Genomic DNA, 14,448 nt, shown 5'->3' on the forward strand with positions numbered 1-14,448 from the left:
CTCCACTTGCTTCCATACAGTGAATGGCTGCCAGCACTCTGATTGATAGATAGTTCCAGCCATCCACCAATTTAGCATGCTGATAACCATTCACTGTTTGGATTCTAATCATGCACAGATGCAACAATGAGTGACTGTATTGGCCATGGTATAAATACAGAGAACCAACAGATGGGAAGATACCTTTGAAAAAGCTAGGGATACCTCAGCGAATTGCGTCAGCCTGTGCACCCCACCAATTGCTTACCTTTAACCAATCAATTCCTTCCATTGGTTCCCTGAACCAGGACTGTACTTTGCACTATCAAAGGAGCACTTTCAGAGGACAAACATCCAGCTGGCACCACTCCACAGGGTAATATTCAAGCACCTTTAATAGGCAAGACTTCCACGAATCGTGGTTTTACCAAGACTGTCCCCATTTTGAACTGTTTATACGAAATGACAACCAGTAGTATTCTATAGGAACAAAGGTGAAGGAAATAAGAAGGGTGATCACTTCCTATAACCGTTTATTAATGGTTCCATGTGATTTTTTTTTTTAAATTCATCTCTAATGGTTTTATCATCTGTATAATTATGTATTAATAAATGTATTCATTTTATTTTGCACGTTGTGTAACATCCATTCGCATCCTAGGGGGCGAGGACCATTGAATGATGTGGAGCGTACACACAAATCTAAGACACTCTCAGGTGTGTCCTGTACGAGGACAGGGCGGGCAGCAGACATCCGGTAATGTCAGCTGCCTGGCCCCATCACACGTGTCGTCATGACATTACCATGAGAATGCCCAACATTTTCATGGGAACGCCATGTAACGCTGGATGTTTCCATGGGAGCATCCCCCGTCCCGCCGCTCCACGCCCCCTGACCGCATTGTTGTGCGCGATTGCCCAACGAACACTCTATTCGCCGTGGCCATTTGCACACAGCGTATGCCCATCCACATGCGCAGAATAAAGACATCACACTCCCGTGCAAATTTGCAATGGGAGCTCATCAACCAGAATCAGGCCCTATATACGGCAAACATTACAGGTCACTATATCAATAACATTTTTGCTTGGCAATTGTCACACCTACTATATTTTGTTTTTATCAAATTCACTTGGCACTCAAAGAGTTATATATATATTTGAATGCAATGTCAGTACAGACTCTGTTGGAGTAATGCTCAGTCATCCGAATGCTTTTGTCTATACAGTATAGTGCTAGTTAATATAATACCTGGTACAATACCTTGTAGTGGCAAGTAATGTTGTGACTGTCCTCTGATTAGCAAAATGAATTCAGCCAATAATAAAAGGCCAGTTCCTATACACAGAAATAATGTAATGCAGTCACATATCAGGAACATCATTGTGGCTTTTACCAGTAAACACCCAAAGTATCTGCTTTTTTGTCCTTTAATGACAAAAAATACCAAAGCAAATAAAATTGTACACACATTAAGACAGACATTCTGTTCACTTTGCTTCACACCAGTTTCATAGTTGCCAGTCTTTTCCAGCTTTAGCTTATAGTGTACGACACAGAATATGTCGTAACACAATTACAGATATCAGTTAATGGTGAGGAAGAGTTACAACCAGTGGCGGTTTTCTACCTATGGGCAGGGCTGCAGCCCCCCCCCTCCCCAGGTAAAATATGCCACTGCCTCTGACTAAAGTCAAGCCAGCTGCAGTCTGTGAGACTGCTCTGGCTTCAATGTGACTGGCAGTGACTTCCTATTGGAAGTCCGACCTGCCAGTCACTCAAGGCAGTTCCATTGGGAGGTGTTCCCTCTCTCCGGGATGACTCTCTGTGCACAAATGCGTGGCAGCCCCCAAAATTGGTTCTGCGCATGCACAGTACCGCAGATGATACTGTGCATGCGTCAGACCCGGGAACCTGATTAAGCCTCTGGGCCCTGCTGCAAAGGCAGTCCATGGAGGCTTGGGCCAGCACATGCGCAGTATGTATGAAGTTACTGCGCAAGCGCTGGCCCCTTGCAGGGGACCGACAGGTGCGGGGAACGCGGGGACAACAGCAGAGAGGGGAGTGCAGCGGCGGCAGCAGCATTGCAGAAGCCCCCCCTCCAAAAGGGTAAGAGCCGCCACTGCTGTTTTTCAGTGTCTGAGTGTACAGGGTTCTGACTCTAATTCTTCTCAATGAATTATTAGATTTACTAGGTTATTTTATTTAGACATACCACAATGGAATACATCAGTGTAACTGCATTTAATGGCTGCTGATTGCTAGGAGACAGAATTTAGATTAGCAGTGTGAAGCATAGAACTGAATCCAATTACCCCAAATTGTTATAGAACGTGATTGCATTTTCAGTAATATATTCTAAATTCTTAAACCTCCTGTAGAATGTAACTTCTTCTTGATTAAAGTTTGTTATACTTGGAAAGGAAAATAAAGGAACAGAGTTTTGCCTCTCTGAGATGAAGAAAGAGAAAACAATAATTAGTTTTGTTTTTAGAGTCGTGCAATTTAAACTGTCAAACCCCATGTATAGCTTTTAAATGTTTCATTATCCTAATTCATGTTTCTCATTCCTCTACCTGATCGACTAAAATACATTTTAACAATTAAGAATTGGTATTTTAACAAAATATATTCTTAAGATTGCTTAATCAAGTCTTAAACATTAGAGGGGAAATCTTGGTTTGGTACTTGTTTCCTAGCACGGCCACAAATCTTGGCCATCGGGGGTAATTTTAGTGGCCTGCGACGCGACCGACGCGATGCCCCCGATTTTTTCATTGAAATGCATTGAAAACAGTGAAAAATCGGGTCGGTCGCGTCGTGTGCGCCTAAAAATGCTTAAATGGTCCACCCGTGATGGCCGCGATTTCCCCATAGGGAACAATGTTAAATGCCTCAATTTACCCGCGATGACCCCGATTTCCCATAGGAAACAAATCATCATAGGGAAGAATGGTAAATGGGCCAGAAACCCCCCAAAAAAACCCTGACCAGTGAAATGTACCCCCAAAAGTAGTTTACGCCACCCCGCGATCAACGTGAATCCGAAGCGTGGCGAGCGCAGCGAGCCCGCGAGGGGCGGCGGTACGCGTCCTCCGACCTTTTCATACCCCCACTATCCACGTCGGCGTGGAGTTGATAATAGAATAGTGTGGCGAGCCCGAAGCGTGGCGAGCGCAGCGAGCCCCGCGAGGGGACGCGGATACCTTCACAGGTAAACGCGTCCCTTCGCGGGCTTCACAGGTGTCTGCGTCGCCATGGACACCTGGGAAGCCCGCGAGGCTGGGAAGCTCGCGGGGCTCGCTGCGCTCGCCACGCTTCGGGCTCGGTGGCTCGCTGCGCTCGCCACACTATTCTATTCTCAACTCCACGCCGACGTGGATAGTGGGGGTATGAAAAGGTCGTAGGACCCGGGGGTAACAACGAGTAAAAGGGAAGGTGTGTTAGCAAAGGGATGAGAGAAGGCAATATGCTTTCTCCCCTTGCTTTACCTGTGGTCCCTAAAGATAAGAAGGGGCATGGGAAATGTATTAACTACTGCAAAAGACCTAGTAGATATACTGGAGAGCCGGACGGGGGTTTTTTTTGTTCTTGTGGCCTAATAGTTTTAAACCCTCTACTAGTTTAAAGGTGAAGATTAGGAGGTAGATAGGGAGGGAGTAGATCGGGCTTAGGTATGCTTGATGGGTCAAGTTATACAGGTTGGGGGGAGGGGGGGGGTGTTTGTTATGTGTTATGTGTGTTTGTGTTTTCTGTACGTGTAGGAGCCAGCCAGAACCTATTAAGGATCCCCTGAAGCTTGAAAATCTTGTAACATCTTGGGAGTATGGTTAAGATAGCTGCCTGGAATGTGAGGGGCATGAACGATAAGGTGAAGAGGGCCTTAGTTCTTAAGTACTGTAAGGATATTGAGGTTGACATTATATGCCTGTTAGAAACCCATTTATGTGGAGACAGGCTATTGACACTGCGACGCCCCTGGATAGGTTGGTCCTATCATTCTTCGTTTACATCTGCCTCCCGGGGCGTCTCAGTGTTGATTAGGAAAACGGTTGCATTTGAATGTATAGAGGTTAAAGCGGATAAAGATGGGAGGTACGTTTTTCTCGATTGCAACGTTAACTCCTTACGATGTTGCATAATGGCACTTTATGTTCCCCCCCCGTTTACATATTTTACTATTAAACAAGCGGTTGACTACTCCACCCGTCACCCTGACAGCAATGTCATATGTCTGGGCGATTTTAATGCAGTGATGCATCCTGAGGTCGACAGATGGAGTAATAAACAGAGGTCTCTACAACCCAGCTCAGGCTTGGCGGACTTTATTAGAGAAGTTGGGTGGAGGGATGTGTGGCGGGAGAAATACCCTTTGTCTAGACAGTATTCGTGTTACTCCCCAAGTAACAACTCTTTCTCAAGGATTGATATGGTTTTTACTTCGGAGAATGTGTTAAATGATGTTATAGAGATAGGATATAAGTCCCGAGGTATCTCTGACCACTCTCCGGTATTCGTTCATCTAAATACAGAAAAGGAGGGGGGTTATCGTTACTGGAGGTGTCAAGCCACCTGGCTGGAAAAGATGGACGATACTGGAGATATGGCAGAGGAAATTAAAAAGTTCTTTGGTCTAAACGAGGGAACATCCCACGCAAACATAGTGTGGGACACATTCAAAGCTTGTTTTAGAGGAAATATAATCAAGAAAGTCTCCACGGTGAAAAAGGTAGTAAGAGATAAAGCACTCACATTGGAGGCAAGAATGAGGGATCTTGAGCAGAAATATGTATTGGGTAGGAATGAGGATGATAGAGGGGCCTGGGCTCGGGCGCAAAAGGACTGGGTAGAGCACTTGCAGGAAATGGCCAGATACCGAATCCTCAAGAACTCCCATATTTTATATTCCAGCGGGGACAAAGCTGGGAGATTTTTGGCCATGCTTGCCAAAAATGACAGACCCTCAAACAGAGTAGCCAGAATTATGTCAGATACGGGAGAGATAGTTAATAAGTCGGCGCAGATCGGGGAGGTATTTGTTAAACATTTCAAAGAAGTTTATAGATCTAGGCTTTACCCCTCGGATGAAAGGAACATACTAAACTTTGTCGAAACCATCACAGTGCCCAGACTCTCTCAGGACGCCAGAAACAGTCTGGAAGTACCAATTGCCCTTTGGGAAATAGAGGCCGCTGTTAAATCCTTGGCCAATGGGAAAGCCCCAGGGTTGGACGGCCTGCCGGGGGACGTTTATAAGAAATTTGGGAAGTACATCACACCGCACCTCTGCCAGTTATTTCAGAAAATGGGTGATGAAGGGGGGCTGCCTGAATCAATGTGTGAAGCAGTTATAACGGTCATTCCGAAGACTGGCAAAGATCCGGTGTATGTTGATTCGTACCGCCCAATTTCGTTAATCAACGCTGACGCTAAGATATTCGCCAGGGTTCTGGCGAATAGGTTGGATCGAGTCATAACGGATCTAATCAATCACGACCAAACAGGTTTCCTTAAAGGTAAATCAACCGCCATTAACATCAGGCGAGTATTTACTTATTTGCAGAGAATGGACATTAATGGAAAGGAGGCAGTTATTGCCTCATTTGACGCCAATAAGGCGTTTGACTCGATAAAATGGCCTTACCTACGCACAGTGCTGAATACTTTTGGTTTTGGCCCCAGATTTGTAGAATGGGTCTTTATGCTGTATAAAAGACCATCAGCAAGGGTGGCGGTTAATGGGTACGTATCGGACTCCTTCCCACTTGAAAGAGGTACCCGGCAGGGCTGCCCTCTGTCCCCACTGCTGTTTGCAGTAGCGGTGGAACCACTTGCATGTAAGATACGGGGGCTCCTGGGGATGGGAGAGGATTTCAGGCCGGATGAAAATAACTGTGTCTCCCTTTATGCAGACGATCTGCTAGTAGGGATGGTATTGATGAATCTATTAGGGCGGATCAACTTAGTTAAAATGGTCTTACTCCCAAAATTTCTCTACATTGTTCACCAGTCTCCGATTTACCTTTCAAATTTACCTTTCAAATGACATATTCAGGAGGATGAATAGTATCATTTGTTCATTTATCTGGAGTAATAAAAGGAAAAGAATTAAAAGTGACACATTGACCAGGAAGCGGGAGAAGGGTGGTCTGTCCCTCCCCAATCTTAAATTTTATTACTGGGCATCCCAACTTGCTCATATAGTTGACTGGATCAGTGTAAACGATGAACCTAGAGGACTTAGGGGAATAATTGAGCTAATAGCCCCTGGCTACACACCACTGCAAATATTACTCAGACCTGATTGTGGGCGGGACATGCCACCGCTTATTATTCAAGCCTATAAAATTTGGAAGCAAGCTAATAAACTGGCATCCTTTGAGGGTCTAGATCCTGAAACCTCCGTTTATTCCTTTAGGGAAGCACGGGGCCTGGGAAAGGAACAAGGTTTTAAAGCTTGGAGTCAAATAGGGTTAAATTCAATAGGTCAATTTATCGGGCATAATGGGATTAAGACGTTTGAACAGCTACAGGAGGAATATAGGTTGCCCAATAGCATGTCCTTCAGATACCTACAAATAGGAAGTGTATTGAGAGCGATAGTGGACAAAAGCAACGCCCAAATCCGTGAATCACCAATCAAAAGGTCCCTTAGAGACATCGGTAAAAATAAAAAGCTGTCTAAATTATATACTATGTTAATGGAGCTTCACCACACAGATTATCTTCCAGAGTTAAAAGACAAATGGGACCGGGAGATACCGGGAATAGGGGAGGAAAACTGGACAGTAGTATTAAAGCAGATTAAAAGAATAACTAACTCAAATAGAATTCAGCAGGTTCAGTTTAACCTTATTCATCGAATATATCTGACCCCTGACAAAATGACTAAATTTGTTGATAATTATATTGACAAATGCCCTAAATGTGAGGAACTTGGGTGCACTTTTTATCATTTAATCTGGCAATGTCAAAAGATAAATGCTTATTGGCGGTTGATCAGTAAAGATCTAGAGAAGTTGGGAATCCCTTGTGACTCGATCCAGCCTGCAAGCTGTATCTTGGGTATATGGTCAGGAGCAAGAATAAGTGTAAATATGAGGCAATTAGCCGTGAACCTCTGCGCCCTAGCAAAAGTAGTTATCGCAAGATCCTGGTTGGCGAAAGAGGGTCCGAAGTACAAGGAGTGGGTTAAATTGGTTAACACGACGATAGAACACGAGAGAGATATATATATAACTAGAAATAATGTCACTAAATTTTATGAGATCTGGGGTGAATGGTATAAATTGGGGTATGATTAAAGCACGTTTTCTCCCTTTCCTCTTTCTTTTTTTTTTTTTTTTTACCAGGGGAGGGCATGGAATAAATTAGAGAATTCACTGGAAAATTGAATATAAAGTAGATCTCAAAGATAATATAAAGCATGGGAGGTTGGGATTAGGAAATTCTAAATGGATAAGTATAAAACACCGTATCACTATTTTCATTAGGTTAGGGTTTCTTTTGCTGTATTTTTATTATTTTGTTTTATTGGGGTGAGGAAGAAAAATTTAATAAGGACCTCTCGGATAGAAACAGGATGCAAAAAGCGTTAATAGATGTGTTTGCTTGAGACTTGGGATTTGTATCTAATGCTACCTAATCTAGAGATAAACCTTTGACTGGCTATACACGAGTAGAAGTATACTGTATGTTTGTATGTAATGTTTTAGATGTACTTTGTATTTCTGTCCTTTATATGTATTTACATGTTTTTTTCTTGGAATTTTGAAAATGAATAAAAAGAATTTAAAAAAAAAAAAAAAAAAGAAAAGGTCGTAGGACGCGTACCGCCGCCCCTCGCGGGCTCGCTGCGCTCGCCACGCTTCGGGTTCACGTTGATCGCAGGGTGGCGTCTAGTACTTTTTGCTTTTTGGCCCATTTAACATTGTTCCCTATGATAATTTGGGTAAATTGATCCATTTCACATTGTTTCCTATGGGAAATCAGGGTCATCGCGGGTAAATTGAGGCATTTAACATTGTTCTCTATGGGGAAATCGCGGGCATCGCGTCTGGCCCATCGCACCCGATTTTTTTGCGCATGCGATGCCCGCGATGGCCCCGATTTTACCCCCGATGACCGCGATTATGATCGTTGTGGCAGTGCTAGGAAACAAGTACCCTTGGTTTAAATACAGTAAGTTATAGGTACATTTACACAGCTTAAATCTTACATTTACATAGCTTTATACACTTTTTTTATCATCTAAATATAGATATACAGCCTGAGAGACATACATTGAGGTACATCTACCTCTATTAGCCAATCCTTACAAGTGGTAGTGTACTAATAATACATACCGTATATACGAGTATAAGTCGACCCGAATATAAGCTGAGGAACCTAATTTTACAACAAAAAAATGGGAAAACTCATTGACTCAAGTGGGACCCTCACTCGAGTATAAGCCAAGGGGGCTTTTTCAGCATAAAAAATGTTCTGAAAAAGTAGGCTTATACTCGAGTATATATGGTACATTATAGTTTACAGAATATACATAATGCGAGATCCAAGCATGAGCATGAGTTGAGCACAAATGTCAAATTATCATGCAGTACCACTAGTTACCAACCCATCAAGATGATGGGACAACATAACAGTACTATCAGCAGCGGCGCCTGTGCGCAACCGAACACAGCAACACTTAAATTGCTTTGTTGGTTGCGATCTAGTGGCCACTAGAACACACAACAATTTAATTCCCCTATATAGGTGACGAGCAGCATTAGTCTTTTATTATAACATCATAGATATCAGAGACAGTTCCTATGACCAGTGGCAATCATTTACACTGCAAAATCAAACTGATTTTGCAGTGTAAATGATTGCCGCTTTTAAAAAAAAAACTGGAGATTTCTTACCAAATCTCTCACTTTCAGAATCTCCCAACCTATTATATTTCCCCCAGTATCTTTTTTTACACATTTTTATTTGACTTTATATAACATATGTGAGCAATGTTGGCATCTTAAGCGAAAATTTTGCATATCTCTCACAGAGATGTTGGCACTGAAAGGGTTAAGCCTGGAGAAGTGATAAAGTGGAAGGTGCTAATGCAAAGGCCAGCCAGCTCCTGTCATTTTTTAATCCCAGCTGATTGGTTGCTGCATTATCACCTGGCTTAATACAGCTGCCCATCTGTCTTGTGTCTAATTTGACATTTATTACCATTGTTTAGTATAAGAGACACATGCAAGGGACAAATAGGAAAACTCTCCAGTCAGACAGTTCACTTACTCATAAAAGGTAGTTGACATTTTGAGACTATAATTAATTAATGAATGTATGTATGTATGTATGTATGTATGTATGTATGTATGTATGTATGTTCTGTATGTATGTATGTATGAATGTGTGTGTGTATGTTTTAATTAAATTAAGTGTATGTGTTAGGGTGAAAAAAAAAGCAGTGAAAGCATATGGTGATGGTTGATATTCGTCGTCTCACACAAAAGCATCTCACCTAAATGCTAGTTCTCCAACATTTGGATATCAGTTATATAAAACAGTTCTGCAAAGTGAAACATCATTTTACTTCTTTACATGTGCATTTAAAAGTGGGTGAATGTGCCCATATGTACCTAATAGGGTGACCAATCCCGGGATCAGCGGGATCCTGGGATTTGGCCCCCAAAACACCAGGATTTCAATCCGGAGATTGGAGTTTCCAATCTCATTCAGTCAAATCCCATCCCGGCTCGGCTCCCAGCCTCACAGCCACCCGCCCGCTTATCGTGGCCACACCCGACCATGAAGGTAAATATGTGGGGCTGCCGGGGCATTTTTTTTATTAGGAAAGCCAATCCCGGGATCCCGGAAGATTGAAAAAAATGCCCCAGGATTGGCTTCCCTAGTGCACTCAGCATGGAACTGACCAGTGCAGATGATTGCATCCAGCAGATGCTGCTATCTTGGCCTGGTCTTGTATGTTCACATAAAGGCTGGTGCATTTGCTAAGCAGTAGGGAAGTGATGCAGCTGTGCAGCATTTACACTGCGTCTGTTCTACACAGGGGGCTTCTGATCTGATTACATCTCTTGTATTTCTGGACCATTACCATATATAGATAGGAACAAATCTATTGCAACACCAAATTCACTAAAAGGAAAAATGTGGAATATTTCCCTATCATTTCTCTCTGGAGTTTGGTTATTTAGATGAGACCAAGCAGACATAAAACACATGTGTAAAACAAGTAGTCTGTATCATTTACTGGTAAACATAAGTGTCACTTTCTAATGTGAATTTGCATAGCTGTGTGAGTCAGTTTAATTTGTCACTGCCTTGTATCCCAGTTCAGGAAGTTCTTAAATATCAACTCATCACTTGAGATGCGTACCACATTCAGCGCAGGTCAATCCTTCCCTTTCTTTCATGCCAAATGCGGCATGTTTACACTGTTCCTTACTAGGAAGGAGCAGCTGAGTAAACATGAGATACAGTATGTGACAATTGCATTTCCTATATGCTCTAGTGCTGATGGAAATCTCATCACAATATATTAGTGACCCTCAGTGCTCATTCACTAGCCACGATGACAACTACAATATCATTTTGCACACCATGATATTCTAGTTAGCTGAGCATGTTGAGCCAGTAGAGAGTATATGGTTACTATTTGGACCTAGCACTGCATAATTACCCTGATGGATGACATACTGTGCGCTTGATATTTCCAAGTCAGTTCAGATTTCAGCGAGATCCGATAAAGACATTTTGCTACTTATAAAGTTTTTCAAATTTAAAGGAACTTGAAGTTTAAAGGGATAAAATGCAACAATGAGTCTGCATCTTGGAATACAGTACCTACTATAGCTGCTGCAGTTTAATGAAACAGGGCAGAGCTGATTATAAAGTGAAGTATAGGACTTTCTTTTGTAGGATGTTAAACCTCTGCTCTCACATAACTACACAATAGATTAATTACCTTTATACTTTCATCAAAGGATGTTTGAAAGCCAAAGCTGCTGTGATATAACCCTGGCAAAGTCTCCTTTGGCACAGCTGGTAATGCATCAATTAGGTCAAGTCGCTTGAACTACAGTACAAATGCATTATTCAAATTAGGATGTGAAAACAATTGTTTATTTCTCATATATAGTCAAATTTGTTATGCGTAAGAAATATGACTTGGCACTGTTTTACCCAGGATCACTTGCAAAAAATATGACCTAGCAACAGGCACAAAAGCAGTTACCAATGACATACGTATAGGCAAAATGGCTTTTACATTGCTATACATTATATTTGGTTCTCAAATGGCTCCATTCCTACAGCTCAACTCTATATTTTTCATTTTGATTTTGGAATCTGTTTACCGGATGAAATCTTATGGGATCTAAGCCAATGGTTTTAAATGCTGTTGCTCCCACATTTACAGGCTAGTATTAGAGTGGTGTGTCTTTTAACAAATGCAACATGCTAAATCCATTATGAATGAACTTGACTTATGTCTCCCCACTGTGTCATACGATAGGTAATGTGCAAAAAAACAGTTGAATTATCCATCAAATGTACATGAAAAATACCTATTAAAAAGCATCCAGTTGTGATATATTATCCCTGAATTTCCATACAAGTATAATAAAAATATTTAACTAACAACTCAAACAAGCACTCTGATGGAGTTTAATAGAAATGAGTGTTACAAAGTATATATCTTTGTGTGTTAATAAACTTATTGGGTTGTTAGATTTATTAGATAGGACTGACATTAACTCATATGAAATTCATAAGATGACGGGTTAGTGAAAAGAAATAATGGCCACATGCATGTTTTTATAACACTATTTATAGCATATATATGCTATTTATTGCATATTTTGAAACAGGTTCACATTGTTAACATATAGACATCTAGCACTCCAGAATGGTAGCATCAGGGTCCGCCCACCTGCAATGGTCTCCAACAGAACTTTCCACACTGGTGCCAGAACAACTGGACCCTGATGCTACCATTCTGGAGTGCTCACTGCTAACCAGTGAAAACCGGGAGCCAGGAGCCTACTATTCTCTGCAAACAGCAGGTGGCCACCTGTATGCATTGATGTCAGTGCCAATGTCACCGTAATCTACAAAAAAATTACCATCAGATGGAGGGGTAAATATAAACTACCTATTTTCAAACTGCCTATGCTACAACTGCCTCAGCCTAATAGGGCTATACTAACAAACTGACTGCTGATCCCTTGCTTGCCTAAAAAGCTTTTGAGCCTCTGCATGAACTGCTTTTTGCATAATGCATTTCCTATTTTGATTAATCCTTTTTATGGAAACCATAGCTGCTTATTAACAGTTGCATTTATATAAACAATGGAAGAATTGTTTAGTATTCATGATGAATGTATGTCTTTGTCTTTTTAATATGTTATGATGATTAAATTGTTTTTTTACTTTTCTAGCGCAGTGACCTTGTTTTGATTTTTTGTTATAGTATATGTAGATTAGTACCCACATCTTTCACTGCGGCTCTCAATAGTAAAACATTTGACACACATAGGGTGTATCCAGCGCACAGCCATATACTCTTGTTCCCTCCTTTTGCTTATTTAGTCACATCCTCTAACTTAACAATAAATGGGAAAAGATTATTTCTTTATCCACTTACAGTATTGTAAAGTTAGAGGCTGTAACTGCAAAAATGTCACTTATTTGTTTTTGTTATGCATTTATTATGCATAGCAAAACTAAAAATAACAGTGAAATTTGATAATTGAATTTTTTTTTTTTTTACGGAATTAGTCTTTTTAAAAATGAAAGTATCAGATAGATTCATGACTCATGGCATTTGATATGAAAGTGTAACTATTTTTGGTCTGGCTTCAGTGATCTACAGACTTTGCATGAATCCAGACACACACGAGTCTGGTCAATGTCCAAGAGCAGAGGTAATCTATGTTGCTGGAGAAACTATTACTGAATATCTGACCAAGAAACAGACTGCTAAGATAAGCAATGAATTGCTCTTTGAAGCCTGTGACTTATTCAGCTTTGATAAAGGATGTAAAACTGTAGGACTCAAAGACATCCAACTATTGCATAACCTTGTTGATGGAAGCTACGTGGGGGTTCTTTTAAATTGCAAAATCAGTATATATCAAATTAAAAAAAAGTTTACTATTACTTTTAATATATGTTATTCTATACACATTTTTTTGTTTATTCCAATTTAACAAATTAAAATAAAGAACATTAACAATGCTTTCATTGATAACCATGAATCAAGCATGGCAAATTATTCCTGGTCAATGTTCGCCTTGTCTACCATGCTTATGCAGCTCTGTAGGGTAGACAAGCACAGTGGAACAGTATTGCATTGTTTTTATTAAACAGCACATAATAAAATCCAATAAGAATTTGAAGACCAGAAAGGTGTGTGCTGTGTGAGGTGCATTTAGATTTACACTGTACCGTAAAACTATGGTACAAAGAGAAAAACAAAGAGGAAATTATAGGGAATGATTACACACGTGCATACCAAGAAGATCTACAGACTTAGCTTCCCAAACATCACTGGAAGAATGCTGCAGCTCAACCTTCCACATCCCATCCACTTCTTCATGAAATGATGGGAGGTAGGATCATGCGATTTTCAGATTTGTCAGATTTGAGATATCTGTATTGACACCATTGGTCCAATACTTGTGCATGTGCAGAGAGAGTTAGATATGGGTGGGGTGTGTTGAAACTCAAATCTGCAGTGTAAAAATAATGCAGCCAGTATTTACCCTGCACAGAAACAAAATAACTCACACATATCTAACTCTCTCTATATGTGTTACATCTGCCCCACCTGCAGTGCACATGGTTTTGCCCATTTTCCAAACAAATTTGTACTGCGATCAGATCTGAATAAAGGCCACAGTTTGGGAACCACTGACTTACGACAATGTAATGCATTACAATGTATATACCACTTTTTTACAGTGTTTTTTTTTTATCTATGCAGTGTTTTTGTTGGTTTTGCATACATTACTCATAAAAGTTATTATGCTAAACATTCTGAAACCATGCGTTGCTATAGTGTTTAGCGCAATGATGTTTATATTTATTTACATTACATAAAGTAATGGATATGCCACGCTACAGTAAACTATGCATGCAATAAACTTCTACTGAAATATTTGTTCCTTCAGTCTCACTGGTGTCTAAAAAATATCAGCTGTTCCCTCCATAGGGTTTTTAAATATTTAGATTGCAGATTAAATATCGGATATTTAAGTCTGGGGCCTTCGCCTACTTTGTATTATGCTATTGGAGTTTATCACCTACTTTTGCAGACAACTGATTAACTAATCTTGAATATGAATAATTAGATTGTCTTTATTGCAAGAACACAAATCTAAAAGAATCAGCAGGAGCAGCAATATCACATTGGGGCTTTCGTGGTCAGTAGCTCGGTTACAGTAACTTTCCTATGTTTT

At 40.7% G+C, this 14,448-nt stretch overlaps 1 protein-coding gene across 4 annotated transcripts in view; it reads left to right on the forward strand.

The window, feature by feature from the left end:
- Nucleotides 1–14,448, forward strand: part of VEPH1 (ventricular zone expressed PH domain containing 1) — a 337,859-nt gene that overhangs the window by 133,297 nt on the left and 190,114 nt on the right. The window lies entirely within an intron of this gene.

This window comes from Crinia signifera, chromosome 3, assembly GCF_055691185.1.
Source record: "Crinia signifera chromosome 3, ASM5569118v1, whole genome shotgun sequence".
NCBI classification, from domain to species: Eukaryota; Metazoa; Chordata; class Amphibia; order Anura; family Myobatrachidae; genus Crinia; species Crinia signifera.